We start from the raw sequence: 6,198 nt of genomic DNA, 5'->3' as shown, positions 1-6,198 counted from the left end.
AGCAGAGGGCCGGTCCACAACCCTTCAGACTGTGGAGGGGCTGAATTATCATTTGGGGGGAAAAAAAACCGAACAAATTCCTATGCACACTGCACATGTCTTATTTGTAGTGCAAAACAGCAATAACAATGAAATAATACAATATTTAAAAATGAAAACAATTGTAACCAACATAAACCTACCAGGATTTCAATGGGAAATGTGGGCCTGCTTCTGGCCAATGAGATAGTCAAGTTAATTAGAATTGTTGTCGTTGTGTGCCTTCAAGTCATTTCAGACTTTAGGTGAGCCTAAGTCTAAAATTATTTATTTATTCATTTACTACATTTATATCCCACCCTTCTCACCCCGAAGGGGACTTAGAGGAGCTGTATGTACATACAATATATTATTAGCATAGCACAATATTAGCATTATATATTACTATATTGAACTATAACACTATACTGTAATATTATATGTAATATATAACAAAGAATTAATATTATTATATGGTATTATTATTAGTATTATATTGTATAACATTATAATATTATTATCATTATATGTATATACATTATATTCTATTATTTAAAATGATATAAAAATATTATATTATAAAACTGAGGGCGGGGGCCAGGTAAATGACCTTGGAGAGCCGCATCCGGCCCCCAGGCCTTAGTTTGGGGACCCCTGGTGTAGACATTTGAACTTGAATGGTTTTTTTTTTTTTTTGCCATTTGCAGATGTCTGGAAGTCCCCCAAACAAATTAAATAAATTAACTTGTAATAGTCTAAAACTGAAAAATTTGCTTTAAGTCCTTAAAACATACATTGGACTTTTCTGAATTTGCAAAAGACCTTCTTTCTCACTAGAACGAGTGTCTGACAATATGACTCAATTAGATGAACATATAAATAAACCACAAAAGAACAGAACACTTCAGATCTAAATGAAAGAATAAAATTTTCTCAGGGGCATTTTAAAAATATACTTCTGATACTTGTGCTTCAGACTTTATATACCCCCCAACCAGAGGCGGTTCAACCACCAGGCCAACTAGGCAGTTGCCTGTGGCGCCATCTTGTTGGGGGTGCCATCAAGGCAACTCCTGTCTCCTGCGGCCTGCCTCCGCAAAGTATTGAACTGCTTTTTCTGTTGATTTGTTGTAAAACATGATGTTTTAGTGCTTAATTTGTAAAAATCTTAATGTAATTTGATGTTTAATAGGCTTTTCCTTAATCCCTCCTTATTATCCAACATTTTCGCTTATCCAACACTTTTATTTTTTAGTGATTTGGTTTGGGGGGGGGCACCAAAATTCTGTTCGCCTACACTTGAAAAATACCTAGGGCCGGCTCTGCCCCCAACACACTTTTTTCACCAAAATTGGGACAGTCAGTGTGCATTTTATCATGACAACATCTTTTTAAAGGAGTAGTGGAGGTTTGGTGTGGCTTGTGAATTTGTTGGATGAACAGGGATTCATAGACAAACCTTCCCAGTTCCATGGCTTTGATTAATTCTCTGTCATTTCACTTTATCAGCTACTTGTAAAATGTCACAGTTTCTGTCTCTTCTCTCCAGTCTCACTTTGTTTTCAGTTTATATCAATTCCTGTAAACTGAGGTCAAAGTGCAAAAGTAGATTGTGCTCAATCAACTGAACAGGAGGGGGAGGAGAAAGTGGAGTCTTATCCTTCCTTGTTGGCTTATTTGTTTTGTTAGATTATTTTCTTTGCAATCTGCTCAAAATAGCACTTCCATGCTCCTTCCACATTAATAAGGCTGTTCTCTCATAACCTGCCAACACACCTTTGACCACACTTTAATGTTGTTCAGCCACATGTCCTGATTTTCTGCCATAACATGATGGATGGTAGGCAGTCTACAAATACTCATTCCAGTAAACCACAGTGTCCCTAACTCTCCTCTTCTCTGCATAACCTTTGAGCAATCCACACTTGCATTTTGACTTATTTATTAGTGAAAATTATTGTGTCCAGACCCTGCTCAACCATGTGTTCTCCAAATGGATTGTTATTTGCTATGAAATGCTGCATACTCTACTAAATGGATATTAAGTATGCATCTCTATTATCTCATGCACTGTGTAGGGAAGAAGGCAAAGTATACATTAGTCCAGTTGCTGTATCTCCTCTCATTTTAAAATCCACAGATTCATTATTTCCCAAGAACAAATCTGTGTTCATGTCAAGTGGAAACAAATGACCTATTGCTATAGATGTACTTGAGCTCTTCTGATAAGACAAATGGGATTCCATTCAAAGAGGATTGGTACAGTATTAATAGGAAGCAATGGTAACTTTGATGTAATAATAGCAAGGTGCTCAGGATTTAAAAGGGGATGACTCATTATTAAGAAGACTATAGACAAGTTGGAGTGAGTTCAGAAAAGGGGAACAAGGATAAGCATTATGGAGAACAATATATTTGAGGAGAGGTTGAAGGAGCTGGGCGTGTTGTCACGTGTTCAGCTTGATACAGAGAAGACTGAGGAATAACATGTCCACACTCTTTAAATGCCTCAAGGGCTGTCACAAAGACAGTGGGGCAGGCCTGTTGTCTACTGGCTCAGAGGGTAGAACTAGGGTAGAACTAGGTCAAATGGTTTTAAGAAGGGCAGATTTCAACTGTACATTAGCAGGGACATCTTGTCAGTGAGAGCCGTTTGACAATGGAACCAAATGCCTACAGTAATGATGGTATCGCCTTCTTTCGATGTCTTCAAAAAGAGGTTGGGCAGCAATCTGTTGGGGATGCTCTAATGGGAGACCCTGCATTGATCAGTGAGTTGCATCTGATGGTGCATAGGAACCCCACCAACAGATCAAGCTAATGGAAGAACCAAAGCATAAAAACTAGATATTTAGAATTGTTAGGTTAAATTCTGATGTTTGCCTGTAGAAGACTTAGTCACAATTTAAAAAGTGATACAGATGTTTAAAAACAAATAGGAAGTATTCCCCATGCCCCATTTTACTGAGTTTTCTTTTCTTCAGCTCCAGTTTGTTTTCACTCCAGTTATACTCTCCCTAGCAGTTGGGACTGTTGTTGTAGTGTCTCAGCACTTGTCTACCTGCACATAAATATTATATTGATATTAATAGTTGCACCTGGGATATCTCCTTTAGCTGTATCTTGCTTTTGTCTTCTTAAAAGTAGTTCCATTTGCTATATTAGCTCATGCCTGATGTTTCCCATTTGGCAGATGTATTTTATTGAATAGCATGATACCTACTCAGCTCAGGGAAAATCCTTGGTGCAAACTTTAAAGAAACTATCCAAAGTGCGGAACCAAAGAGACTGGATATTAGTATTGTGCTTTTGTATGGAATTGCTGTTTGTTTTGTGTAGTTTAATTCTTGTCATCTCATTTTCATATTTGTTCCCACCAACAAAAATGGGGCATCTATACAAACAGAATTTTTGTCTGTATTACGAAAAAAATGAAAATTTTCGGACCATTGGCTGCAATGGGAGGGCTTCTGAGGTTCACCCTCTCGCTTGGCTTTTGGGCTAGAGGGGTGAAAATAGCCACACACAGAGGGCATTTCGACCTCTTTTAGCCCACCAGCTTTTTAAATGTTTGGGTCTTCCCCAGAGTACTACTGATATTAATATTAATATTATTATTCTTAATAGCCATTGGCACACATCAGCTGTCATGGGAAAGCATTCCTCTCTTAGACTCAGCTTAGCGTCCCAGAGTAACTATTGTTATTAATATTAATATTAATACCCATTGGCACACATCAGATGTAATGGGGAGGCACTCCTCTCCCAGACTCATCTTAGCGTCCCAGAATAACTATCGTTATTATTATTATTATTATTATTATTATTATTATTATTATTATTATCACCCATTGGTACACATCAGATGTCATGGGGAAGCAGCCCTCTGTCAGTACCTGCTTATTGTTCTAGGGCCGAAATGAAAGGAAAACGAAAGCAGGCACAATGACTGTGCAGCTTTCATTTTCGTGTTGCCTCTTGTTTCCTATGAAAATGTTGTAATTTGTTTTGTGTAGACGAATAGTCGAAACAAAACAATAGAACGAAGGAAACGAAAGAAAATTTTCATGCACATCTCTATTGGATAGTTCCTAATTAAATCTCAAACTAAAACCTGTACTAGATTTACCTCACTGCCATCAATCCATGGAAAAATAAGCGCACAAGGTATTCAAAGTTCTATAACAGAATGGAGATTTGGCCATCCAGCCTCTGTTTAAAGGTCTCCAAAGAACGACCTTTCACCACACTCCGAGGCAGAGACTTCTACTGTTGAACGGCTCTTACATTCATTACATTCTTCCTAATGTTCAGGTGGAATCTCCTTTTCTCTAATTTGAACCCACTGTTCTGAGTCCTGATTTCCAGGGCAGCAGAAAACAAGCCTGCTCCCTCTTCCTAATGACATTCTTTCACATAATTAAACATGGTGATCATGTCTCCTCTCAACCTTCTCTTCTGAAGCTCTCCTCATAGGGCATGGTCTCCAGATCTTTGATCATTTTAGTCACTCTCCTCTGGACACCTTCCATCTTGTCAATAACTCTCTTAAATTGTGGTGTCCAGAATTGGACACAGAATTCCAGGTGAGGTCTGACCAAAGCAGAATAGAGAGGTACCTTGACATCCCTCAATCTAGACACTATACTCTTTTGATGAAGCCCAAAATCCCATTGGCGTTTTAGTTGTGCATCACACTGTTGGCTCATGTTCAACCTGTTGTCCATGAAGACTCCAAGATCTTTTTCACATGTACTGTTGTAGAGCCAGGCATTCTGTATCTTTGCATTTCATTTTTTTCTGCCTAATCTCATCCTGCTTCATTTACAGAAATCCAGATGTTACCTATTTGTAACCCTTTTGTGCTTACCTTCTGTACATTTTTTTACCTTAATAGAAAACCCCCATTCATATAGAACAATTGCACTATGCCTTTGGGTTCCTGTTTCTGGGAACCTACTGTCTAGAAACAACCCGAGTTTCTTAGTTAGTGAATGGAATGACAAATAAAGAGACCCATCTCTCTTTTCTTTTCTTTTCTTTTTTGGTCTGTACATTTCCTGTTCTGAAATTTGACTACCAAGCATGTCAAACAAGATCCTACATGCCTGAGTCATCATTACATCATTTTGTTTTATAGTTTGGGATTGTAATTATTTGATCCTAGGAAGACGAGATCGCTTTACTGTATTAATTTTACAAAGAATATCATATTTAATAATTAATTTTGCTCCTTTCTGTAAATCAAACTTAGTCTTAGTAAATACTAATATCACTGCTAAAATGAATGTTCTTGTAGCTTCAAGCCAGGAGCCTTCACCCAATACATGTGCAAATGTAAGTTTTTTTTGTTTATTATGATACAGTACCCACTGTTATTTTAAGTCTGTAGTTACATGAATGCTGTAAAAAGGCAATAATCTCTTTAATGATGTATTTTATGTGCTGGCTCCACCAGGTCATAAAACTGAAAAATAACCTCAACTATCTGTTGTAAAGAATATTCTATGACAACACTCTTAGTAGATGTTTACCTGCTGCTTGAAACTTCAAATGGAAAAGAGTTCACCATTACAATCCAATGTAAATCTGTTCTGGTGTTCATTCATCTGTATTTTCAGACTAGAACATAATCTCTTAATGGCATCATTTCTGGAACAAACCTAGCTTCTTTAATTTTTGCTCACAGGATTACTTTTTCTGCATACCTGCTCTCAGCTGATTCACATGGCAGAAAAAGGCAACCAAAATAATCTTGCCACACTCTAAAGAGCTACAATTTACAGTGCATTCTTGTGTGTGTGTTTACCCACTGTGTGTATTCCATGTACTCCAAGAAAGTGTATTTAGAATTAAGAGTGGAACGATCAATTTCTTTCAGTAAATGTAAGTATTGCGTGTCTTACTAACTAGTTTATATGCAGAGTTTGCTGACAATTCCCCAGAACTTTAAAGTGCTGGAATTTCCCCAAATTAGATCGATTTATGAATTGAAATAGCTGTGAGAGTACCAAATGTTCTCCAAGAAGACAAGGGAAAAGATTTGATGTTATAGTGAGAACTGCAATGGGTTACCAAGGTACAAAGGAAAAGATTACTTGCAATCTTATGCTGTTCCCAGTGAGTCACACACATTGCTATCAGAGATGAGAGCACAGATATTTCCCACCTGGAAGAAAT

The sequence above is a fragment of the Anolis carolinensis genome, chromosome 4, assembly GCF_035594765.1.
Source record: "Anolis carolinensis isolate JA03-04 chromosome 4, rAnoCar3.1.pri, whole genome shotgun sequence".
Classification (NCBI taxonomy): domain Eukaryota; kingdom Metazoa; phylum Chordata; class Lepidosauria; order Squamata; family Dactyloidae; genus Anolis; species Anolis carolinensis.
The sequence above is the reverse complement of the archived record's forward strand: the minus strand, read 5'-3'. Positions refer to the sequence as shown.